This window comes from Balaenoptera physalus (genome assembly GCF_965194825.1).
Source record: "Balaenoptera physalus genome assembly, chromosome: 18".
NCBI lineage: Eukaryota > Metazoa > Chordata > Mammalia > Artiodactyla > Balaenopteridae > Balaenoptera > Balaenoptera physalus.
Window position 1 is genome coordinate 81,842,686 of NC_138899.1, and position 27,074 is coordinate 81,869,759.

Consider the following 27,074-nt stretch of genomic DNA (forward strand, 5'->3'; position numbering starts at 1 on the left):
ACTCTCCAGGAAGGGAGCAGCGCAGGGCCCTCCGGCCTCACCCGGGACGGACGGGGCAGGGGAGCAGGAGAGGCCTGATCAAGAGCTGAACCTCCGAGACGCTTGCAAGAAAGGGTGGGATTTGCTTTCCAACAGATCAAAAGCGTTTTGACTGCGAAGCTCCCACCCAGTAGGGAATGTTGTAACTGGAACTCACTCCCAGCAGGCTTTGATACTGGGCAGGAAAAGTGAATAGACGCCACCATGTCATCCAAGACGCATCTGTGTCTTGGGGAGAGGAAGCCGTGGTTTGGTGGGGGGCGTGAGAGAGTGGGGCTTCTGGAGGCTGGGAGCTCCACCTGGGCCTCCCTCCCCTTCCCTGTTTCTCTCCCCCCACCACAAGCCTGGCTCACTTTGTCCCTTGTGATTTCTGGTCTAGCACCACTATCAGAAGCCAGCTGCAGGAAAGGGAGTGGCCCAGCCCTGCTCTGAGTGGGGACGGGAGGCAGAGGGCCGGGGTGTGGCATGCCGTGGCAAAGGGATGTTGTCTGTCCGTCCCAGCCACCAGGACTGGCTGATGGCTGCAGAGCTTTCCCACACAAAAGCAAAGAGAGGCCGGAAGAAGGGTGGAGGGGAACTTCTCACCCGGGGACAGGGGATGGACAACAGGCCCCGGGCTGGGCAGTAGTGCCCGGGCGGACATGCAGGGGGGCTAGCCAGCTTTGTCTGGTTGCAGAGTTTTCCTGCTGGGCACTCCTGGCACCAGAGATGACCCGGACCCTGGAAAGAGGGATTGGCAAGAAGGTTGTTTTCTTTCCACACCTCCAGCAGTTGGGCCAGGCCTGGCGCATAGCAGGCACTCGGGAAATGTGCTGAATTGAACTGGGAATGCTTCTGGCCTGGGCCCCAGGCTCCGTGTGTGCACCTCCCTTTCTGAGGAGGGCAGGGCCTGGGCGGGCCAGGAGCAGGACAGATGCCGGCAAAACCGAGCATCTGCTTGGTCCGCAGATTGTCGGTGTTTGGAGGGAGGAGCTGGGATGAAGGCTCTGCCCTGCTGGCCTCCACCCCACCTCCCTGGCCCTGGGGCTCTCCTGCTTCCAGGGCCTCTGAGGGAACACTTACCGAGAAGCTGCCTGCGCTGCATGGCCGCGGAGTAGTGGTGCCCAGCTCAGGGCAGTGGTGACCAGCCGGGCACAGCACGCAGGCCACAGCCAGCCTTGCACCAGGACTCTGGCGGGCGGTTCCCCTAGGCGAGAAGCAGAGCTGAGGGTGTGGGAGCCAGAGCCTTCCTGGGGGAGGAGCCGCGACAGCCACATAGGGTCACCACTGCCCCCAGGCTCACCCGCGGAGTTCAAGAGCAGAGTCAGGCCCCTGGGTCAGGCTGAGGATGGGGCTGGTGTGACCCCAAACAGCCTACCTGGTAGTGAGGTGCAAGAGATCTTGAAACCTGGCTATGAGGTAATCGTGCTTCTTTTTAAAGGTGCCTGTTCCTCCACTTTGCTTATGTTTTTCTGTGGGTTCTACCTCTCTTTGTCTTATTTTACTGATTTGTAATGGCTCTTTATATAGTAAGGTAGTAAGTAGATGGATGTTAGCCTGTCACTCATGTTGAAAATGTCTCCCTGCTTTGTTGTTTGCCTTTTAACTTTGTCTAGAACAACTTTGAAGGATAGAACCTTGAAACATTGCCTTTTTTTTTTTTAAAGATCACAGTTTTTTTTTTAAAAAATTATTATTTATTTATTTATTCATTCTTGGCTGTGTTGGGTCTTCGTTTCTGTGTGAGGGCTTTCTCCAGTTGTGGCAAGCGGGGCCACTCTTCATCGCGGTGCGCAGGCCTCTCACTATCGTGGCCTCTCTTGTTGCGGAGCACAGGCTCCAGACGCGCAGGCTCAGTAGCTGTGGCTCACGGGCCTAGTTGTTCCGTGGCATGTGGGATCCTCCCAGACCAGGGCTCGAACCTGCGTCCCCTGCATCGGCAGGCAGATTCTCAACCACTGTGCCACCAGGGAAGCCCGAAACATTGCATTTAAATCTTGCAGTCTTTTCCTCAATTATTTCTGCCTTTTGTGCTGTGCTTAGATTTTCCACCTTCACTCAGATTTTTTTTAAATGTATTTATTTATTTTTGGCTGTGTTGGGTCTTCGTTTCTGTGCGAGGGCTTTCTCCAGTTGTGGCAAGCGGGGCCACTCTTCATCGCGGTGCGTGGGCCTCTCACTGTCGCGGCCTCTCTTGTTGCGGAGCACAGGCTCCAGACGTGCAGGCTCAGTAGTTGTGGCTCACGGGTTTAGTTGCTCCGTGGCATGTGGGATCTTCCCAGACCAGGGCTTGAACCCGTGTCCCCTGCATTGGCAGGCAGATTCTCAACCACTGCGCCACCAGGGAAGCCCTCAGATTTTATCAATATCCATTTATATTTTGTTTTGTAATTTTATGATTTTGCTTTTTACATGGAAAGTATGTTTGTTCTGAAATTTATTTGGGTTAATGCTGTTTTCACTTTTCACAAGAACACGTATTGCTTTTTTTTTAATAAGAAAAATTCTAAGTATTACTTTTTGACCACAGGGGTAAAGGGCACTTTTTGATAAAGCAGTCTATCAACAGAGGACCCCAGAACTTGGGCCAAATCTCTGCTGAAACCCTAGCTGGAATTAGCTTCTAGGTGCTTGGCCTTTGGGCTGAACGGTTCTGAAGCAGCTTCTCAGCTGGGGTGTGGGCACCTTCCCCACCGACTCCAGCCCAAAGTGCCATCCCTCTTTCCACCTCTGGGCCCATGGGTGTGTAGCTCCCATATTAGCCCGTCGCCCTGAGGCCCCGAGCCCTGACCCCTGCCCATCCTTTTCCTGTGTCCTGTCTCAGAAAGGCTGCCAGGTCCTGAGGGCAGGCTGGGCGCTCATCTCTCTTTACAGACCCCTCGGTGCCCAGAGCAGTGCTGGCCTCTAGCATGTAACACGTGGTCACTGAGCTTCAGGAACAGCCGCACCCCTCGGCCTCCTTACCTCGGGCAGAGCACAGGCTTGGGGGCCCCACCGGGGCAGAAGGCCCCTGGTGGGCAGGGCAGACAGTCTTCCACCTGCCTGTTGCCTGACTGAGAGCTGTAGGTGCCCGCCGGGCAGGGGAACTGGGTGCCCCACTTTGTACCTGTGTCAGAGGAAAGAGCAGGGGTCTGAGGAGGGAAGAGGGGGGTCAGACCTGCATCGTCCGGGCACAGCTGCTCCCCACCTCCTCCCTGGGGATGGGTCCTTGAGGGAGGCCCCTGGGGCTGGGCCAGGGATCCGGGGGTGCCACTCACCCAGGACCAGCCTTCGTCTGGGCCGAGTCGCCCCATGAATCCCCAGTCAGGAGGCTCATTGGCTGACCAGTCCCAGCCCTCCTCTCAGGAAGGCCTTCCGGAAATCCTACCTTAACCTGGGAGGCGTGCAGGCTGGCCCATGGCTTACGCTCCCAGCACTCAGCCACGACCCTGCCAGGGCAGACCCTGCCCCACTCACCTTCTGGGCAGTAATGTCCAGCTCCGCACGTCCCTGAGGGCACCGGGGCTCCGCCGACACAGAACCAGCCCGTGGGACAGGGCGCACATTCCTCGTCTGCAGTCAGTCCGGTCCGGTTACTCCAGGTGCCCGGGGGACACTGGAACTGGGTTGGCTGTTTGGTGCCCCGAGGGCAATAATGGCCAGCTGGGCAGGGGGTGGGGGGCCAGCCTGGACCCCCAGTTCCTGCAAACACAGTCCTGAACTAGTCTGGAGCAGCAGCCCCTCCAGCCCTCTGGCAAGTGGCAGGGACCTGGGCTGGGGCCCAGCACCGGGGAAGGGGGCAGAGGCTACCCTGCCCGAGGCGGCGGCCTGGGAACTGAGAACATTCTTCACGGTCCCACCCTTGGGAGGTGGACCACGCTCTTTGTGGTGAAAGAAGGGGCTGTGGGCCAGGGTCTGTTTTCCTGGGCTCCCTGCCTTGGCATGGAGCTGGTTCTTCATGCAGAGACAGGGTCTGGCAGGTAGCAAGGCTGCCTTTCTGTCCCTCACTCACCCCTAGGACAGGCCATTCCCGAGGGGCAGATCTCACACTGGGACAGGTCGGAGAGATCACTGCGGTTGCTGAAGGTCCCAGCTGGGCAGGCGAGAGTGGGAGCGTGGGGACTTGAGGAGCCCTCAGGGCACACGTACCTATGACAACCAAGGAGTGGGATCCTGGTACCCACCAGGCAGAGCCCACCATCCTGGGGAATCACAGTAAAATTCCATTGTGCCCACCGGCTTGCTGTGTGGCTTTGGCATGGTAACCTGGCCTCTCTGAGCTTCCTTTTTCTTATGCCAGAGCCTGGAGTCCCCCAGCTGCCTCCTGAGCATGCTCAGGCCCCAGTGGTCCTGGAGGAGGAGGTCCTGGAGCCCCGGGCTGGTGTGACCCTGAGCCCTGCAGGGGCCCTCCCAAGACACCGAGGGGGTGAATTCTTGGAGAAGCCTCACCTGAACCCGAGGCCCCGACTCTGTCACTCTGAGGCCCCATCGTTGAGAAATCAAAGCCCCTTACCCCGGTGTACACTCTGCATCTGGCTGAGTCAGCCCAGCCCGGGTACAGGCCCTGCCTGCTGGGCACGGAGTGCAGTCTGCGGCTTCGTCCTGGCCTGGGTGGGGGCTGAACGTGCCCGGCCGGCATGGGATGGGGTGAGTGGCTCTGTTGGGACAGAAGTGTCCTGCCGGGCACTGCAGACACCGGCTGAGAACTGGGGAGAGAACAGCCTACGTCACGCTAGTTCCCTCTGAAGAGCACGGGCTGCTGTCTTCAAAAGAAAAGCAGCGAACCTTTCCCAGGCCCTGGGGCCCCTGATCCTCTCGTGGGCCTGGGGGTGCAGGGAGCAGGGCTGCCTCCCAATTTACTGGGAAGGGGTGCCCTTGGAGATACAGAGTGGGGGGCCCAGTCCCCACCATGCAGAGGCAAGTAGCCAGGGCTGTTGGGCATCCTTGCTTTCTGCTCAGCCTTCAGGGAGCTCTCACTGCCCCAGCAGCACTGCCCACAGACGGCTGTGACGGGGAGACTCCCAACTTCCCAAGCCTCCATTTTCCTTTCTATAAAATGGGGATCAGAGCCGCACATACTCCCAGGCTTGCTGTGAGGACTGAATGTGACATTGCTCAAAGGGGCAAACCTCCACACGGCGCCGGGCACACGGCAAGCCTTGGTGAGTGCTGGCTTCACCGCCGCAGCTGCCCCACCCCTGGGAGCAGTGGTACTTTCAGGCTGTCCCAGCTCACGCTGGACCCGTGCTCACCGTCCTTGGAGGCCAGCTCACTTCCCCAGTTCTTGCTGTACCTGTTGCTCTGGCCCAGGCTGGGAAAACTGCTGCCCTTGCCCCGTGCTCAAGTGGGAAGGGGCTTCTGGTGGGGAGATGGTGTCTGCCTGCAGGTGGTCCTGCTGGACCGCTGGGCCCCTCGCTCTCCAGCTCCTTCCTGCTGAGGACTGGCCCCATCCTCCCGGGCTGGCCTTGGCCTCGGCCTGCAAAGCAACGGCTGTGTTGAGCGAGGAGAGTACTCTCTGTGTGGCTCCGAGGAGGGGCCCGGGGGCTTGGTGGTTCAGAACCTCCCGGAAAAGCAGCTGAGGGACCTCATCCCGGAATCTGTGTCTTTGAACCATTTCCCCAGGGCTAGGCACTGCTCGGGGTAACAGCCCCAGAAGTGGGCAGAGCTCCCCCACGCCACATGCCTGCCTGGAGCCCAGCCATCGGCTCAGCGGGCAGAGAGTGCCCTCCTGCGTCCCGGTTCTGTGCCCGGGGAAGGCAGAGGAGGTCCACCCTGCTCGCCTCGCGCTGGCACCTGGGTTCTTATCCCGGCTTTGCCACCAACCAGGTGTGTGATCAGTGACCAGAGCGGGCAGTGAGCTTCCCAAGCTTCTGCTTCTTTGCAGCTACAGGGTGGTCGTGAGCTCTCTCCTCCATCACGACTGCACGGTCACAAGCACTTAATGAAAGTGCTCTGCGATCTGCCGTGGTGTGTCTGCTGGGGCTGGGGCGGGAGGGGGCGTGTGCCCTCGGGACGCTGGGTTGTCTGACCGAAGGGACACGCCTTCTCTGCCCCCAGACACGTCCTTCCACGGTGGGAGCAGCAGTTGTTGCTGGTGGTGACTGTGAGGCCACAGCAGGTCCCTGCTGAAGGCTCGATCTGTGTGCAAGACCCTTCGCACAGGCCGTCCCCTCCCACGTCCACGACAGCCGTATGAGGCCAATGCTGCTCCCTTTCTTTACAGATGAAGCTCCGAGAAGTCAAGGAACTTGCTGATGGTACACAGCCTGCGCTGCCTAAGCCCCTGCTCCTGACCACACCCACCGGAGGAGTCCCTTTGCCTGTCTCGTTCTTCACTCTAAAACGCCATTTCCTTTTCTCCATGTCCTCTCTGCTGGTGGTTCCCAGCCGTATCACCCCTCTGTCTTTATGATCTGTGTTGAATTATCCGGGCTGCCTTTAAACTTCCTGAGTAGGTCCTGATTTTCCCAGCTGAGCACAGAGAACATGGGGCTCCCAGAGCTGGGGGCCTGATAGGGCCTGCTGCGCCCGGCGTGTGGCTTTCCTGGTGTCACCCCTCGCCGGTCAGCGCTGAGAGGTCAGCCTCTGCAAGCCTCTGGAGAGGCGCCTAACCAGCAAAGGCACTCTTCCCGCTGTGCAGACGGCAGACGGAATTCAGACCTGACCTGCTGAGCGGAGGCTGGTTTTGGGGTGAGGCATCTCCTTCTCGCTCTTGAAGCTTCTGGCTGGGTACGGCTCAGCAGCACCACCTGGAAAGAAGCGTCCTGTGAGGAGAAGTCTCACGGTGCGTCTCCCTAGGGTGTGGGCTTCATCTTGGAGGAGCCCCCCGAGCTGAGGGAGGGTGTGCTGGGAGGCTGGGACCAGGCCTGCCTCTGATAGGCTCTACATCACCCAGGATGCGGCCGGGCCCTGCCCAGGGCCCTGGGGGGCATCCTGCCAGGGAGAAGCTCGGGGCAGCAAAGTCTCTGCTCTCTGCATCTCCACAAGCTGCTTCCCTGCTTGGAGGGTCCTTGCTGCCCTCGCCCACTGGCTCGCTGAATCCCCGCACCTCCTGGGTCTGCCCCCCAAGCCTGCTCCTCCCAGAAGCCTCCCGGCCTCCTGGCAAGCAGACGCTCAGCGGTGCCTCGGTCTGAGCGTCCACGGCCCTGTCCCTGCCTAGATTCATCACGCTCCACTCTGCAGGTCAGGGCGGTTCGCACGTCTGCCTCTGCCCTGACGGGGAGCTCTTGGGGCCTCGGCACTGGCCCAGTGCCCGGCACGAGCAGGGGCTGGATGAGAGTGTGTGGGGCAGAAGCGTGGGCGGGCGGAGGGCTGGTGGGTCCACCGCCGCCCCTCTGGCCCGGCTGTCACTGCAGTGCCACCTTGGGCCCCCTCTGCGGCAGCCCAGCACCTAGCCGAGGCCCTTCTTGCCTCCAGTCCTGCCGTGTGCATCCCCCAGGGCACTTCTCACTGATGGCAGAGCCCTCTTTGTCCCGCTGGGAGTGCCTCTGCAGCCTAAGTCTCCCCTCTCTCTGCTGCCCAGAATTCATACAGTGGGCTCCCCCCACATGCCTGGCACCTGCCCCAGGACACACACCAAGAGCAGGTGGAAAAGGAGAGGCCGGGTGACCCTGCGGTGGAAGCAGTGTCCCTACAGAAGGGGAGGGTGAGGGATGAGAAACCACTCCTGCCCACACGGATGTCAGCATCTGCTGTGCCAGCCCTGGCTCCCTCCCTGCTGGTGAGAGTGGGGCCGCCCCCTCCGTGCCCCTCTCCCTGCTGCCCTTTGGCCAGTGCACTGGGAATGCAGACACACTTCATTTTCAACCTGAACAAAATTAAGGGGATACATTTTTTGCTGCTGAAAAAAACTTGTACAATCCAGAAGTTAATAATAAAAATAACGAATGCTTTGAGATGCCCCCTTCCTGATCTTCAGAACCCCACCTGTCCTGTGGCCCTGTAAGTGCTACTGACGGGCAGCAGGGGTGCCTTGGAGCCCAGATCCTGGCAATAATAGCTACAAACACTTGGAAATTAAAATAAAAATTACAATTCCATTTACAATAGCCCCCAACAATTTTAAATACTTGGGAATAAATTTAACACAATGTGTGCAGGCCTGTACGCTAAGAACCGTAAAACCCTGCCAAGATCACGTGTCTGGGAAGGGGCAGAGCTGGTACCGAGCGTCTTCTGATTCTCTCGCCTCTCCCCACTCTGCACCTTCCTTCTGCACCATCTCATTTCATTCTCCCCACAGCCCTGGGGGCATGGGTCTGGGGCCCAGGGGTAGCTGGATTCTGCCCCTCAGAGACTGCCTGGGCTCCCGGGAGGTAGGCACTGTGGACCCAGCACCCTTCTGGCCCACCACGTGCCAGTCCTTTCCAAATGCAGTTAGGGTCTCCAGCCAGCTCTCACCTACCTGTAGGGCAGAGCTGGCAGCCGAGGCCTCTGTCTGAGAAGAAGGAGCTCCGAGGGCAGAAGACGTAGCCAGCATGCTGCGGGCGTGGCTCCTGTCCTGGCAGGACGACAGGGAAACACAAGGTGAGAGAGCAGGTAGGTCGTGACTAACACCTACCTGTACCTGGAGGGTGCTGAGAGTTGGCATTTCAGCTCAGGTTCTTACTTTACCAGGTGTCTTTGCAGACTCCCTGACCTAATGGAAGATCACCACAACACTGCTTGCACACATCACGGCGAGGGGGAATTAAGGCTTGTGATCCACAGAGCGTCATGGTTGAGGGGTGGTTCTCACCTTCTCCTCCTCCTCTATCTCTGCGTTGAGGCTGCAGCTCAGCACTTACATCTTGAGTGCAGCTGTGGCACAGCTCTGGAGGGGGGCAAGCTCCCAGGGGGCAGGCCTGCCAGCTCCTGTCCTCTGTACCCAGTGCTGCACACAGTAGGTGCCTGGGGACAGGTGGTGAGTAACTGAGTCACGAGGCGGCTGCTGTAGATGTTTGGGCCCCAGCCCCATAGCTTCTATCTCAGTTGCATGTCACAGCGGAGCGGTGGCTCTGAACCTGCCAGCACTTCACGTGCATCATCTCATCCGGTCCCTGCAGCAGCGCTACAGGTGAGCACACCTGCTTCCAGGCTACACTGGCTGGGCGGGTCCCCAGGCGCCGTTGGGTGCCTCTGCAAGCACAGTGTCGCCACCTTATTCTGACGTGTCTCAGGGAGATTGGGGCTTGACCCTGACCCGAGCAACTCTGCTTCTTCTGGGGACTTCCGGAATGCCCGCTACCCACAGGAATGGCTGAGACAGGGGGCTGCCCTCCCCTGGGGACCACCTGTTAGTCCCCGCTTTCTGGGAGTCCTGGGAGCCAGCCGCAGGTTCTGGTGGGGCACGGCCACGGAACTGTCCTGGCCCCCGGGCAGCTGCAAATGCCAAAGGAAGTTGAGCAGCTTTGGGAGGTGCCAGGGAGGGGGCAGCTGGGCCTTAATGGCAGCAGAGATGGCACGGAGGCCCTTCACACCGGGCCTGGGTACATTCAGGTCTGCCACAAGCCTGGGCCACAGTCTGGCCCACTTTCTGCCTGCCCTGACTGGGACTGGCTGGGCGGAGAAGGGAGAGTGTCCCCGGCTGGACGACTCAGAGCTGATGGTTAAGGCCGAGGGGCCTGGGGACAGGGTCCGTCCCACCAGGCCCTGGGAGGACTGCCGCAGGGTGTCTGTGCGGCGTCCCCAGACCAGTGTGCCCACTTGTCCTGGGGGCACAGGGGGAAGGAGTTGAAGATGTGGAGTCAAGGGCTGAGGTGTGATCTCCGTCGCCTGGGCTGAGGAGGGGCCACAAGCCGCGGGAATGACTAGTGGTGCGCGTGCAGAGAGCAGATGCTCTGAGGGCCAGCCCCACTCCCAGCTGAGGACTTGCCAGCTCCCAGGACAGGGAAGCAGAGGCCCGCCAGGCCCCCACTCTCCGCCTGGCATCGATCGAGGTCAGAAGACTGTGTCCTGGGCGAGCTCTGGGGGACCAGCCCCAGGCTCCTGTGCTCTCCGGGCTGGGCCCCAGGCACTGCTCAGCCCCGGGAGCTCCTCGCACTTGGGGCCACCATGGAAAGGACAGGTACAGGCCTCCCGCCACGAGACCCCTCTCCTCAAGAGAGGGCAGCCCCCAGGCTGCTTCCAACCCATCGCCCTGCAGCTTGCCCTTTCTGCCTCTTCCATCCTCTTTCCTGGGGTGTCTGCTCCTTACTAAAACCCTGCGGGACACTTCAGGCAGCTCCCAGCCACGGCAGGCCGTCCTGGCAGGCAGGCGACGAGGCATAGGAGGTGGCAGTGGGGAGAGAGGGCAGGCGTCCCTGCGGAGAGCACGGGAGAGCAGGGCCGGGCCGGTGTGACAGCCCCTCTGAGCGGGGCTGATTCCTGTGACGATGTTCCAGGCGTTGCAGCAAACGGCTGCAGGTGCTGACCCGTCACCATAACAGACGGGCCTGCACTGAGGCCGTGGGGCACGGGGGCTGGGGCTGAGGATGGTGGCTCTTCTGGGTACAGCCAGCAAGAGACATGGGAAGAGAAAGGCACAGAGATCACGTAACAGGGGCAACAGGTTGGCCGAGAGGCCTCCTGAGACCCCAGAAACCTGACACTCTGAGGAAGCCTTATGGCTTTGTCGTCCCCTTTACCTGCTAGAGTTTCCAGGCTCTCAGAGCACCTGCGCTCAGCAGCCGAGACTAGCCGAGCTGACATTTCATCTGCTCGGCCCTCTCATCTTACCCTTGGGGAAGCTGGTGTGACTGGCCAGAGCCGCCCCGAGGCCCTGATGGGGGGGCTGCCGTGGTGGGCGTGCGGCGGGGCGCCTGTCTGTGCCCCTGCAGTTTAGGGGGCATGAGATACTGCCGCCTCTTGTGCTGCGGTCCCCACCCACCTCTACAAAGTCTCTGCTGGGCCGAGACCCGAGGAAGAGCCGCCTGGGCTCCACCTCAAAACTGCTCAACAAATCTTTGTGGGAGACCCCAAGAGGCTCCAGGCTCTAGTGGGATCTGCTTCAGATCCCAGCTTTTCCACCCACTGCCAGGTAGCGACTTCTTTCCAGCTCCGTTTTACTGGGACACAATACCTACCTCAGAGAATTGTGGACAATAAATGAAAAAGATGTTATATATAGATCATTTATATATTAGATATATATAATATGTATTAAACAAATAAGTATATATAAATTTGTATCTTTACATATGCTATGTGTAACACATAGTTATTTATAAGATTTATATTTTAAATAAATATATACAAGATATAAGATTATATACATATACGTATACATCAAACTTTCCTTTGACAAAGCCAACCACAAGTACTTGTTTCACATGACACCCAGAGAGGCAGACAAGTCACAGAGAAAAATTAATACCATTTAGGACCTATGGAGCCACTCAGAGCTGCTTGTGATTCCAGAGCCCGAGAGGAGATGCAGAGTAGGAGGACGAGGGGACCAGAGACAGGGACCCCTGAGAACTTGGGTCGGGGGGGCTGTCACTTGGGTTGGAGAAAGAGTGGAGGCCTGCAGAGGACGGAGGCCAGTGGTGTGTGCCCCCTCCCACTCTTCCTCTCGGGGCCATGGGTTGGACCTGACACTGATTGCACAGCCCTGACCAAGTGTCATCTGAAGAGTGGGTTTTAGTCATATGTATGCATGGAGTTGACGAGAAGCCTAATAGAGGATGCGGGTAGAGGCCTTACCCACCCAGCACACAGCATGCACCCCGTTGTCATGCTTTCACTGAACTTGTCATTGACTCACCTGCAGTGAGGGCAGCTAGCAGAGGGGCCAGGGCCATCCAGAGCCCATGCTGCGGCATGATGGAGCAGTGACCGGAAAGGCTGAAGCAGAGAATGTGCTGGATCCTTGGCCTGTCCACCCTGGAGCATGTGACCCATGCTGAAACCTGACCCTCTGGAGCTGCCTTGGACCAGACCCAGTGTACCGCCACAAAAGTGCCCGGCAAAGGTGGCCCCCCTGAGACAGGTGGGGCGTGCTCCTTGTCAAGCTCTCCCCCCCACCGCCTCCCAGGCTGCAGCCAAGAAGAGTCAGACTTCCAGGCTCCGGTGTCCTTGTGAGCCCTACCAGCTGTAGGATCCTGGAAATAACTTGTTCTTTTTCTACCTCAATTCCCTCATCTGTAGAACTGAGGTAACACGAGTACCTACCCCCTAGGATTGTGGGAGGGCTGAAGGAGTCTTGGGGCATCAGCATCAGTCCTAATTCCTTTTCAACTCACTAAGCCTGTATGGAGCATTCAGTGTTTGTCCTGCAGCATACACGGGGCAGAGAAGTGGAAGTCTTGACCCATGTCCCCAGGGCTTAACTAAAAGGCTATGAGACTAGAGAACACAATCATAAACCAGTTAGCATTATGTGGCCCTACTGTGGGGCTAGGCTTCATGTACTTTTCTCAGGAACCCTGCCAAGGGGTGTAAGCTTAATGGATCCTGAGTAAGTGGCAGAAGCTGGTCTGTGTGGACTGAAGGCCGAGCTGACTCAGCACACTTCCCAAGGTGAAGTGTGGCTCAGATGGCCCCAGAGGACCACCCAGACAGCAATGTAAATGCCCCTTTATTTACCCAGAGCTGGCCTCTCTGAGACACTGGGATCCTCGTGGCCAGGTGGTGGGCCAGGGGCTCTGCAGTGTTGGTTTGGCTCGAGGTCTTTCAGGTCTAAGGTACTGTTATGAGGATTCGCCCTCAGCAGTGATCTGGGCGGGTGTGAGGACGACTGGAACTGCTGCTTGTAAAAGCCGTCAGATTCACATTGGAGATGGGCTCAGAGGACCTCAGAGCTCTCCACGTCCTGGACCTGCCCGCCCATCCCACCTCCATCATACGACACTCCCTCATCCCCGGCCCAGTCATGATGCTACCGTCCTGTCCCTCACACACTTAAGGACCATTTGGGATTTCTTCTTAAATGCCACCTCCTCCCTGTCTATGCAGTAACTCTTCCCGCACTGCCCTGTTCTAATTCTCTGACTTGCACTCAGTGTCATTGATATTTATCTTATTTGTTTGTTCACAGGCTGTTCTTCTCTCCCCACTGGGCTCTAAGCTCATGAGAGCAGGGGCCTGGTCAGTCTGTCTTCCTTTGTGGCCCCCTGCATAGTGCCAGGCAGGTAGAGGGTACCCAGTAAGCTCTCGGGGAAGGGGTGAAGGCGTGAGAGGAGCCCCAGCCCAGCATCTCTGCTAGCTGCAGAGCTTATGCTTCATAATGCCCAGCAAACAAAGCAGATCAGAGAGGAACAGCTCTGGTGGCTGAAGGGAAGTAGGGGGTCCTGGAGGCACCTCCTTTTCCCAGCTTGCCCCACAGGCAGCCCCTGAAAACCCCTGTTCACAGAGCACAGTTTAAGAACTACTGATCTGGTCCAACTTCCTCATTTTCTGGAGGATGGGCACAAGTACCGACAGGAGAGGTGAGATGCCAAACTCACGCAGTGAGAGGCAGGCCTGGGGGAGAGTTGGGTCCCCTGAATGGGCCCGAGGATGTTTCTACTGCCCTTATCACAAACCCAGATGGATGCTGTCCACATTGGTCTTTGACCAGCTATCTGGTCTGGGGCCACCATTGGGCCAGCTGTACCCACACCTGCCCTAGTCTCCAGTTCTCGGGCAGAAGCCTGAGGTAAGCCCCAGCCCCAGCCTTCTCCTTGAAATTCACTGCAAAAGGTAACTTGGGTGCAGACGAAAGCTGCAAGAGTGACACTGCCTGTTCTGTGGGCCCCTGGAAGGCCCTGTCTCTGCCCATATCACCAGCATGGTCCTGTGTGCCAAGTTGATTTTGCCAAAAATAACGTAAGTGCATCCATTTTTGTCTACTTGGCAAAGAATTCCTGGGAACTTGTGTGATCACCTTTAATTACAGATAAGAGTTCAGTTAAAACTCAGTCAGCACAGTGTAAAGGGAGGCTGGAGGTCAAGCTTGTCAGTCACATCTGCCTATGGCCAAGGTGTGACTACCTGGAGGCAGGTGCGTGTGCGGGGGTGGCTCACCCAAGAGAAAGGCCTCAAAAGAGCAAGAAAACAAAACCTGGTTTCCCATCAGAAAAGATGAGTTTTTACTGATGTCTCCAACCTGATCCATTATTACGTGGATATTGTGACCTTCTCCCATTGCTTATCTGGAACTCCCCATTCCAGATGGTAAAAAAAAACCCCCTGGCTTCTACCATCTGTCATTTATTTAATTCATTGCTTGCTCCATTCCAGATCACAGATATAGTAGTTTCAGTACTGTTAGCGACTACCACCATGGGAAAGAACTTTATAGACTCCAGTATTTATGTATGACACATTTTACCTTCGTTCTACAGATGCCTTTGTTCATTTCCATAGTTACTAGGGTCAGTACCTTTGCCCCACCACCAACAGTTTTTTCATACGTTTCTAAATCAGTTAGATTCTTTGTCACATTCTGTATTCTATCCTGTGACGCTCCCGTATCTTAAATAACTAAATTTGAATATACTATGACTTCTCACCCTCGGGCTCTGCCTTGCGGGGCTCCAGGTCCTCTAGCTGACACAGGGGAAGGTAAACACGGCGCTCCAGGCCTGAGCCAGGTGTGCTGAGCTGCAGGTAAGCCCAGGACAGAACCCTGGGCAGTGGCCTGGGTGGTGTCCAGGCAGGAGGCCTCCCCCATTCATCTCTGGGCCCTGATTCTGGAGAACCTTCTGTGGCCACACTCAGCAGGAGCCTGTGTTGGCCCTCGCTGGCAGTGTGGTGAACGGGCCCCGCACTCAGGGAGATGGACTGGGGGTCCTCACCCACCAGCTCCTTGCTGATCTCCGCCGTGGGCTCTGCAGTGACTGTGACAGCTGCCGGCCTGGCGTGGAGGCATCAGAGCCCTCCCTGGCCATTATCTTATGGCTGCTTCTTCTGCCCACTTGACCTTTGGCTTCCAGAATCAGACACATACCTGTGTCTGCTCAGATATGCACCCGGGAGGAAAGAGATCCACCTAGAGGGCTTGGGATAGACCTCGGGCAGAAGCGCGCTGCCCTGGCTTTCCATATCCCACCCAGCCAGCTTTGACCGGAGGTGCGGACATGACCGGCGCCCCTGGCTTCTGACCCCTCATCAGCCTGCTCTAGCGGCAGGCAGACCCAGCCCACAGAAGCCCCGACCTCCACACATCCAGCGAGGAGGACATAGGGCTACTCGGGTGAGATCAGAGCGGTGGCCTGACCTTGGGCCTCCCTGTGTTACCCTTGGGATCCTCCAGGCAAATGGCCAAAGACCTCTCGGGTGAGACCTGACCCAACGTCTGCAGCATCAGGAAACACTCTCACTGCGACGTTTCCTGAGGCCGTGGCTTCGGGGTACCAGGACACAGTACAACACTTCCATCTGAGCTTCTCCAACCCAGTGAGCTGGATAGGGGGCTCCTCTAGAAGTGGGTGCCTGGTCACCAGGTTCCAAGTTCTGTAGGACTCTATTGCCAGGGAAGTGAGGTCCCTTCCTGGGGTCCCCTTACCTGGGCTTCCTCCTTACACACAGCTCCCCAAGGGCACCTCTGGGCTGCTGACCGCTCACCCCCACCCCGTGCCGTGTCTATGCACTGTGACACTGACACCAACACAACCCACCCCATAGCCTGGGGAGGTCTGGGTGCCACCAGGGCCCCAGCTCTGAGGACACAGCAGGGTTCAGACCTGGCTCCTCCTCCTCATCAGTAATGTAACCCTAGGTAAGCCATGTGCCTCTCAGGGTCTCTCCAGTCTCCCCATCTGCACAGTGAGGGTCATTGTGGCATCTACTTCCTAGGGAAACCATCAGGTATATAGACCTATAAACACCTACAGTGCCTGTAAAACCTGTGGGCTGGTATCACGTGGAGCTCATGCACAGACTTAACAAAGGAAGGATTCCATGAAGGGCTGGCGTAGCACGGAACACAACTGAACAGGCCTGGCTCTGCTCGGGATCTAGGGAGAGTCACTCCCCTTCCTGCCAGTTTCCTGGTCCTCCCACCCCCACCCCGGGAGGGTTGAAATTCAGTAAAATTCAGACATCGCCCCCTCCGGCAACAACCTTCCAGGTCTTCGTGCTGTGTTTAGATTCAGGTCCCGTGTCTCATCTTGGCCCTGGGGTGGGCCGCCCCCACCATAGCTCCCGGCATTCGTGCCTCCTGCTCACATATTCTTGTGCTATCCCCGCCCCTCCAGGGTGGATGGACATTGTGGCTGGGTTCTAACGTGCGGACTGATTGATGAAAATTGTGTGACTTCTACTCATTCCCTCTCTCCTGTGTTCATTCTCTCTCTCTGTCTCTCTCTCTGCCTCTTTATGTTTCTGTCTGTCTCTTTCTCTGTCCCTTTCTCTGTCTTGATCTCTCTCTCTCTCTCTCTTTTGTATGTATGTATGTATGTGTGTGTGTGTATGTGTGTATTGTTAGGGCCCAGGGCAGGTCACTTTGAAATAGGCCTTAATGACATATTGATGATTTTGATTTAATGTTACTGAAGAAAGACCCATGCAAGAGATCTCCTCTCTGTCTCCCTGAAAGTAGGAAATAAGTCTCTCCTGCGAAAGGTACACCACCTGGGGGCTGAGGCCTGAGGTCTGAGCAGGGAGGGCTGCAGGCGTGCTGGCCCCTGCAGATCAGTTCATTCTGGGAACCCTCTGTCGTGACTACTGTGGTACCAGTTAGCTTTGTGATGACCAAAGCCAACTCCTCTCTCTGCCTGTTTATGAGAAAAGGCCTGAGTCTGAGCCACTATAGATTCTCTAGATTTCTTGGCACATGGACTGACCCACAGTCCCCCATCCTGCCAGACCCCCTGTACAGACACCTCCCCTTTAAAAGTTCTTTCACCTCATCCAGAAAATAAACACCCCACCCCCCCGCACCCATACCCAACAAACAAGCAGACAGATATCCAGCTGGTCTCCTACCTCAGCCACTTTGGAGAGTTACTCTCTTGGAAATACCTTAAACTCAATGACTTAACTGGTGTTTCCTTTTCTCTGACACAATGCCATCCCTGGGTGAGCCCCACCTTATGTGGGCTCGACGGCACAACTCAGGTGAGCCGGAGACAGTATCCCAAAGTAGCCTGATGGTAGCACTATACATTGAAAATGACCTATACACCAAATCGGCCTTAAACATGGTGGTCCAGAGACCAGGGATGTGCATGTGCCTCTGGTGAAATCACTGCTCAGGAGACCTCAGCATCTATCATCCATCTTCTCCAAGTTCTTCTGACCTTTGCTCTTCCTCTTTTCAGCTGATATCTTGCTAGGTTGTTCATGGAGAAATTAGATCCCACCTGGCAAGAGCAGAATCATCTTCCCAACACATGAGAAAAGAACAAGCACGGGCTCGCACCCATCTTATCCCTCCCTGCCTGCCCCAGCTCCATCGTGTCAGAAAAATGTGTCCCTCCTCCTGTCAGAAGCCAGACCCCAGGTAAAGGACTTAGATGTAAAGGAAACCAGATTATTGTCTTGAGCTACAGACACTTGAAAAAACAGCAGCAAAACCAAAACAAACAAACCCCCACTACAACACATGCAAGAAGGATGTGGAGATCTCTGTCCTCTTTCTTCCTGGAAGCAGGAGGTAACATATCCATCCCCCCCCCCACCCCCAGGAAAGAGGTCCTCCCTCTGCTGGAAGGAGAGTGACAGTGTTATCCTCAAGAGCAGAAAGTCGAGAATGAGAGAATTCTGTACAAACAGACATTGTTCAACATAATTCTCATCCTCCTTAGCCTCCCCACATAATGTAGTTCCTTTTCTGCAATCACCTCTCTTTGTTCAACCCAACAGAAAAACATTCAGGTTTTGCCACTTCTCTGGGTCTTTCTTATTTCCTTAGGAGGGTGCCCTGGGTCACGTAAAACTCATGGGAAATAAATGTGTATGCCTCTCTCCTGTGAATCTGTCTCATGTCTGTTTAATTCTCAGGACCAGCTGTAAGCTCTAAGAGGGTGGAGGTCAGGTTCTGTCTCGGCCACATCTTCCTTGCCGGCATCTTTGAATTCTACCTCCTTCCTTGGCTTGATTCCTCAGCATGCTGACATGCTCTCAGAGACCATCTTCAGAAACTCTGTGAACATGGGCTGTGTCTTTCCAAATGAAACACATCCTTACCATATGATACGGCCCTTGAACTCCTTGGTATTGATGGACCCAAATGAGTTGAATGCGTACATCTACACAGAAATCTGTCCAGGATACTTATGGCAGCTTTATTTATAACTGCCAGAACTCGGAAGCAACCAAGATGTCCTTCAGGAGGTGAATGGACACATAGACTGGGCCCCATCCATGCAACAGAATGTTCTTTGGCACTGAAAAGAAATGAGAGAGAGAAGGAGCCAGGGGAGATGGGAGGGACACCTTAAGCGCATATTCCTCACCGAAAGAAGCCAATCTGGAAAGGTGGCATAGCTTAGGGTACCAACTACATATGACATTTGGGAAAAGGCAAACCACAGAAAGGGTGGGTTTCCAGAGGTTTGTGGTGGGGTTGAGGGGCGGTGCGTGATAAATAGATGGAACACAGAGGATTTTTAAGGCAGTGAAACTATTCGGTGTGATACGATACATTCATGGTGAGATACATTTGTCAGAACCCATAGAATGTACAACACCAGGAGTGAACCCTAAGGTAGGTGCTGGACTCTGGTGATCATGATGTGTCCATGTAGATTCATCCATAGTAACCAACACAGAGAACGTTGATAGGATAGCTGGGGAGTGGGAGGCTTTGAGCACCAATGTGTGGGGGTGATGGGGGGAGGGTGGGATGATGGGAGTAGCAACAGCAGAGCAGGGGGCATATGGCACCTCTCTGTACTCTGCCCGAAATTGCTGTGAACTCAGAACTTCCTTAAAAAAATAATAAACCCTATTTCTTTTTCTGGCCGTGCCGCACGGCATGTGGGATCTTAGTTCCCTAACCAGGGATCGAACCCTTGCCACCTGCAGTGGAAGCGCGGAGTCTTAACCACTGGACCACCAGGGAAGTCCCAATAAAGGCTCTTTAGACAGCAAAACAAACAAGCATTCCAGTGGTACTCCTTGGCTGCTCCTCTTTGAGTCCTCAATTTGTCCGGGCTACTTGAGCAGACATTGTCCTTTCAACCGGTACCATTTCAAAGTTTCATCTGACATCCACTTTTTATCTCACTACACGCTTTTCTTTTTTTCAGTTCGTAGTTTTTCTTCTTCTTTTTTTAAAAATTGATGCATAATTGATGGGCAATATTATATTCGTTTTCTGGTTTGCAACATAATGATTTGATATTTTTATACATTACAAAATGATCACCAAGATAAGTCTAGTTACTCTTCTTCACCATACAATATTATTCCAATATTGTGGACTCTATTCCCTATTCTGTACATTACATCTCCACGACATTTGTGTTATAACTGGAATTCAGTACCTCTCAGTCTTTCTCACCTATTGCACTCATCCCCCCAACCCTCTCCCATCTGGTAACCACCAGCATGTTCTTGGGATCTATGAGTCCATTTCTGTTTTGTTGTGTTTGTTCACTTGCTTTGTTTTGTAGATTCTACATATAAGTGACATCATAAAGTAATTCTCTTTCTCTGTCTGCTGTATCTCACTTAGCATAATGCCCTCTAGGTCCATTCATGTAGTCGCAAGATTTCATTCTTTTTTATGGCTGAGTCATATTCCAGTGTGTGTGTGTAAATATATAAAAATACATATATATATATATTTAAAGAAATGTATATATATATATGTATATATAACCTTTATCCATCTGTCTCTTTGTGGACACTTTGTTGGCTTCCATATCTTGGCTATTGTCAGTAAAGCTGCCATGAACATAAGGGTGAGTATATCTTTTTTTTTTTTTAATGTTACCTTTTATTTGACAATGCTTCCTGTGTAATATAATATACCATATATACCAAATACGCATCATTAAGTATCTCTCTTTGAGATGCTTCAGGACAATATCACTTCATTTTCCCTTAATAAAATCCATTTCCTTTCTTCATAACTTCTTTTACTAGAAACACACATCTTATTTTTCTTCTATACTGAAATGTTTCCCTTATTATTTCTAGTAGTTTAATTACATCCACATAATAATTTTAAAAATAAGGGTGAGTATATCTTTTTAATTTGTGTTTTTGTTTCCTTCAGAAAGATACCCCCAAGCATAATTCCTGCATTATATGGTAGGTCTATTTTTAATTTCTTGAGGAACCTCTGCATTGTTTTCCATAGTGGCTGTACTAATGAACATTCCCCCAAAAAGTTCATGAGAGTTCCATTTTCTCCACATCCTTGGCAATACTTGTTATTTGTTGTCTTTTAGACGATAGCCATTCTTTCAGGTGTGAGGTGATAATCTCATTGTGGTTTGGATGTGCATTTCCCTGATGATGAGTGATGTTGACCATCTTTTCATGTGTCTGTTGGCCATCTGTATACATTCTTCAGAAACATATTTGATCTTCTGCCAATTTTTTAACTGGGTCTTTTTTTTCTTTTTGAGTTTGAGTTGCATGAGTTCTGGTCTATTTTGGATATGAACTCTTTTTTTTACATATTTTATGTGCAAATATTTTCTCATGTTCAGTAGGCTGCCTTTTCATTTTGTGGATGGTTTCCCTTGCCATTGAAAAGCTTTTCAGTTGGATGGAATCCCATTGGTTTATTTTGCTTTTGTTTCCCTTGCTTGAGAAGACAGATCCAGAAAATATTTCCAAGACTGATGTCAAAGATCATACTGCCTATGTTTTCTTCTAGGAGTTTGATGGCTTCAGATCTTACATTGAAGCATTCGATTCATTTTGAGGTTGTTTTTATAGATGGTATGAGAAAAGATTCCAGTTTGAGTCTTGTGCATGTAACTGTCCAGTTTTCCCAACACCATTCATTGAAGAGGCTATCTTCTCCCCATTGTCATAGATGAATTGACCATATAAGCATGTGTTTATTTCTGGGCTCTCAATTCTGTTCCATAGATCTACGTGTATTTCTTTTGTTCCAGTACCACATTGTCTTGAATATTCTAGGTTTGTACTATAGTTTGAAATCAGGGAGCATGATTTGTCCAAGTTTGTGCTTCTTTCTTAAGACTGTATTGACTATTCAGGTTCTTTTGTGTTTCTTTACACATTTTAGAAATCTTTGTTCTAGTTCTCCATAAAATTCCATCGGTATTTTGATAGGAATGGCATCAAATCTCTAGATTGCTCTGGTGTGTGGAATCATTTTAACAATACGAATTCTTCCAATTCGTGAACACGTTATATTTGTCCATTTGTGTTGTCTCTAATTTCTTTCATCAATGTCATCCAGTTTTCTGAGTACAGGTCTTTTACCTCCTGGGTTAGATGTATTCTTAGGTATTTATTTTTGTTAATGTCATTGTCAATGAGGTTGTTTTCTTAATTTCTCATTCAGTAGTTTGTTGCAAGTGTATAGAGATGCCATAGATTAATTTTGTATCCTGCAACTTAACTGACTTTTCCAATGAGTTCTATTTGTTTTGGGGGGGGTCATCTTAAGGATTTTCCATATAAAACATCATGTCATCTACAAACGGTGACAGTTTTACTTTTTTCTCTGCTGTCGGATTCCTTCTATTTCTTTTTCTCATCTAATTACTATGGCTAGGACTTCGTAGACCATGTTGAATGAAAGTGGTGAGAGTGGTCAGGGTTAGAGCTAGGTTTAAGCATAACTGGTCTTCTTCCCCTTCCTCCCGCTCCATCTCTCTGAGGTCTCCAGGAAGGACAGGACTTGTCCAGGGTTACAAATGACTCAGGGAGTTGGGCTGGGCCATTGTTTCTCTGCCCCTCAGTCCTGGGCACAGTTTTGTGTACTGTGTACCTTCTTTGACCAGGTGTCCATTTAGAGCTTTCCCTATTTTTAATGGGGTTGTTTGTGTTAGAGTTCTTTGTATATTTTGAGACAAATTCTTTATTAGATATGTTTGCAGTCCCCCCCCCCCCCCAGTTTGTGTTGTCTTTCGATTTTCTGAATGAGGTTTTTCACACAGTAGAAATCTTTAATTTTATAAAGTCCATGGAATCCTTTGTTTTTCTTTCTGGATTGCTTTTTTGTGTTGTGTGTTAAAACTACAAAGCTTCTGGTCTAGATAACCAAACCCAAACTCATATCAATTTTCTTTTATGTTTTCTCCTATAATTTTGAATAGTTTTGCATTTAAAACTTGTCTCTGAGTAATTTTGAGTGAATTTGGTGTAAGTTGTAAAGCTTGTGTCTACATTCATTTCATTCCATACGGTTTCCAATTCATTGTTCTTTAACTACTTTGGAGAAGTTTCGGGATATTGCCTTCATTTCAGTGTGAATTTCCACAATTTAATGGGTTCAGCAGTTCTGCCAGCAGGGGGCGCTGTCTCCAGCGACCCGTGAGGGAGGCACGGCCTGCACTTCCCGCACTGACCACAGGGTGGCGGTGAGCCCGCCTCTCTGACCCACAGCGCACGCGCGTTCCCCGCGGACTCGGCTCTGAGCGCAGCTGAGGGGAGTTGTGTCTCCTCAGGCACCGCCGAGGCTGCGGCTGGGGCGCTGGGCTCAGCTTCTCTGCCGACAGGAGCTCGGTCTCCTCAGGACTCGCTGGGGTTTCGGCTCAGGACAACGTGAGGCTGCGTCCACGCTGACGGGAGCTGGGTTTCCTGAGGACGCAGGCGACGCGGGGAGGAAAAGGTGAGGAAAATTGGGGAAAAGTGGGGAGAAGCTTCCTGGGGGCGACTGACGGCTGAGGGGGCCCGTCTTCGTGCGACCCAGAAGGGCTTGGTGTGCAAAGCTGGGTTTTTGGTCAGGCTGGTGCGCGGTGGAGCCGCGTGGGTTATGGGGTGTGCAGTCTTCCCAGCACCGTTTACCGTGGGGCTGCCCTTCCCCTCAGTGTGTCCTTGGCCCCCTTGTCGTGAATTAACGGACCCCGCCCGTGCGGGGTGGATTCTGGGCTCTCCGTCCCGTCCCTCTGGTCTGTGCGCCTGTTTTGAGCCAGTTCCGCACTGTTTTGGTGGCTGTAGCTTCGCCATGTAGTGTGAAGTCAGGGAGGGAGGTGCCTCCGGCCCGTTCTCCTTTTTCAGGGTCGCCTTGGCCATTTGGGGTCCTTTGTGGTTCCACACACACCTTAGGAGGATTTGCTCCATTTCTGTGAAAAACACCGTTGGAGTTTCAGGAGGGCCTGCTTCACTGTGTGCACCGCTTTGGGTAGAACGGACATTTTAGCAACAGTAATTCTTGCGTTCCATGAGCACGGGGTGTCTTTCCATCGATTTGTGTCTTCTTCAGTTTCTTCATCAATGTCTTAAAGTTTTCAGGTCTTTCACATCCTTGGTTAAATTTATTCTGTGGTATTTTGTTCTTTTTGACGCAATTGTAAATAGGTTTTTTTTTTCTCTTTCTGACGGTTCATTATTAGCGTTTAGAAATGCAGTTGATTTGTGTGTATTGATTTTGTATCTTTCCTGAATTCATTTATTATTTCTAACAGGTTTTTTTTGGTGGAATGATGTGGAAAATTGAACTTCCAAAATCCCACTGTTTCTACCACATCCAAGTCATCCCCAACAGGGAAGAAAGGGAAGTCCTTTATATTGGGAAGTCCTAATAAGTCTTTCCACAGTGCCTCTAAATGACGTGTGGACTTGGGGTGAACTGGATCTGGGTAAGGCTTGGCCTCTATGGAAGTTTGATGTTTCCTCTGCCTTTCTGGCATGGTTTTGAAATGGTGTTTTGAAAAGTCATTGACTTTCCAGTAATTTCAAACGTACACACAACTTTACATACAGAAAAGCAAGTCTTGTATCTTGATTAAATATATTCCTAAATATTAATGTTGACATTATTTAAAATGGAATTGTTTTCATAAGTTCTTTTTCAGATTATTTATTGCCAGTATATATGTATAAGATAGATTTTTGTGAATTGATATTTTTTTTCCTGTAACTTTGCTGAATTATTGACTAGTCAAATAATTTTTTGTTGTTATAGGAAGTTTTATATAGAAGATGGTGTGATCTGTGTTCTGTGAATAGACACAGTTTTAATTTTTCCATTCACATATGGATGCCTTTTATTTCTTTCCTCAAAACTCTGGGTAGAACTTGCAGTACACTATTATCAGTGGTGGAGGCCAGCTTCCTGGCCTTGTTCCTGATTTCAGGAGTAAATCTTTCAGTTTTTAACATTGAGCATGATGTTTGCTGTGGCTTTGTATACTACTCTTTTTCATATTGAACAAACTTCCTTTTATTCCTACTTTCTTGAGTGTTTGTATCATGAAATAGCACTGGATTTTGATTATAGCTTTTTCTGCAGTAATTGATATGATCATGTGTTTTTACTTCACATCTTTATAGTTGTTCAATACATTGCTTAGTTTTAATGTTGAACAACCTGACATTTCTGGTGTAGAGATACTTGCTTATGGCATCATCCATTTAATGTTCTGTTGGTTTCATGTTGCTCTAGTTTTGTGGAGTATTCTTGCGTTCATATTTATAAGGTATACTGCTGTACTTTTCTTTTTCATGATGTATTTGTGTGACTTGATTAGATGTGGCTTGGTGTTGGTGGTTTGAAGGGTCAGCATTAGGGCTGGGACTGGGTTATGGTTGCCCTAAGTGACCCCACCCGTCGCAGGCCAGGCCGCCCGCCTCTGACTGCCGCGGCCCCCCGCCAGCTCCAGCCCGGCCCTCTAGAACTCCTCATCCCCCAGAGGACAGGGGTGACCGCCCCCTCGGCCTCCCTCCCGCCTCTGCCTGTCCGTCTGTCCTCCCTGAGTCAGGACACCGCTTCCTCCGTGAGACTCCTGGATTCCGGCCTTGGAGGCCCCCCCGCTGCTCACATCTTCCCCCAGAAGACGGACTCCCCGGGACCTCAGATTGGGACTTTGTGTGCAGATGGGCCACTGCAGAGCTGCCCAGGTTGACCTGTGTGCGGGGGGTCCTCATGGGGGACATTTGGACCCAGACACACGGGGGAGAAGGCGATGTCACAGCAGAGACAGAGACGGGGCTGGGAGTGGCCTGGGACCGACTGACCCCCAGAACCCGCGGAGCAGCGGGCCCCCAGCACCTTGACCTCAGGCTCCAGGCCTGAGAGGAAGCATCCCCTGTCCCAACCCCGCCCCCGTCTGGTGTCCTGTCCCCGGGGCCGCAGGAATCCCACACCCAGCCTGCGGGGGGCGGCGCGGTGCTTGCTGACACCCAGGACCATCACCGGCCGCCTCCCCTCTGGGCATGACGCCCACTCCTCCTCGGGGAGGGACCCAGGGCCCAGGACTCCCGACCCACACGTCCCTGTCATGGCGACCTCCCCCCCTCCCCCAGCCACCCATGGGGCATCTCAGGCCCCAGAAAGGAGCCGCAGCGGCCTGGTGACCTCGGCGAGTGGCCACAGGCCACCGCACCCATCCCTAGACCTGAGTGTGGCCATCTGAGAAGGGACCCACCAGCCCCCCGACCCAGGCACCCCGTTTCACAGGGCAGGTCCTTGTGCTGAGTCTCTGGAGGGGGCTGTTGAGCAGGGGTGACTGAGGCCTGTGAACATGTGGGCCGGAGAGATCCTCCCCAGGAGCCCAGGCGCAGTGAGCCCAGGATGTGTCCATCCCTCCCCTGCTGTACCCCACGGAGTGAGGAGAAAGCCCCAGTGACCCCCAAGAAGAGACAAGACACCCAGAGGACTACACCATCCACAGACCAGGGACTGAGTGTCCCCCTCATTCCCTGAGAGTGAATGGTGTCTTCTCCGGGGCCACCAGACTGGCCCATGTGCCCCAAGCACCCAGCTTCAGTGAACCAGCCGGACAGAAAACCCCCTCCAGGGTCCCCTGTGTTAATAGATGCAGCCTTAGGGGGAGGGGGTCTGGCCCGAGCGAGGATGCACGTGCTCCAGCGCCGGACACTCACTGCCCGTCCCCCTGACCCTCCCCCTGTCCCTCTCCTGCTCCCTGCGGCCTCACCCCTCAGGAATCCTCCTCTCCAGGCCCCAAACACCCACATTTCCCACCTCCATCCCATCACTCTCCACTTCAATTTGCCTATTTCCCCGCCAGGTGAAGAAGAGGGCGAATGTCCCGCACTGGTGTTTTCAGCAGTGTAGACGGGGCTTTCTTCCCGGCTGGGGTCTGGCCAGACACCAGGTGGCCTCCAGCGGTGCGGGGCTAGGCGCCGCCCTGCAGGAAGCAGCCCTGATCCCGCGCCTACAGCGCCGCCTGCTGGTCTCTCCCTCCTGCCATCGGGCACAGTCTTCACCTTCCCGGCTGCCTCGGATGGTCCCTCTCCACACTGTCCGGCGATCAGCCCCTCCTCCCCACCGCCATCATCCCGCGCTCCACACCCCTCGTCCAGCCTCGGGGATGACCCAGGACCCTTCCTGGGCTCCCCGGCTGCCCACCCTTGGTCTGTGGCCTCAGTCCACCTGTGCAGGCAGGTGAGGATCCCCTCTAGAGGCTCCCAGCGCTTCACCCCTACATCTCCGCGGGGTCGGCCCATGTCCTGTCTGGATGTTGCACCCTCACCAAGCCCCCGACTACATGCCAAGGGCAGACATCAGGCCTGCTGCGTGCACTGCTGTGCGTCCTGCTGTATACACAGGCATGACCCTGCCCCAGGGTGCAGGAAAGGCAGCTCTACCTCGGGATGTGGGGAGGTGGACTGACCACAGGGCGGACGTCAGCTCTCGGCTCACCAGGCAAGGGCAGCCGGGTTCTCACTCCTTGGACCCTTTCTCACCTAGCCGGACCATGACCTGGCTTTGTTCCCACCCGCATTGTCCCTCCATTGGCCTCGCTCTTGGGAGCAGAGCAGGACAGTGTGGTCAGCGGTCACAGGCTGGGACACACAGACACTGGCTGACCCGCGTGCACCCATGCTGACCACACGGAACGGGCACTGCACCAGGGCCTGGGCGCTGTGGGTTCACCTGCCCACAGAGAGGCCGGGCCTCTGCTCCTGGCTCCAGAGGTCACCTTGAGTCTGACGGGAGTGTCCGTGCTCCGTGGGCCTCGCTCCAGGCTGGTCTGTGCTGACGGCGTGATACACGGTGGGGCTTCCTGAGTCGCCCCAGGGGGCTGGAGACCAAGGTCAGGCACATGGTGGCCCCCACATTGATGTGACAGACC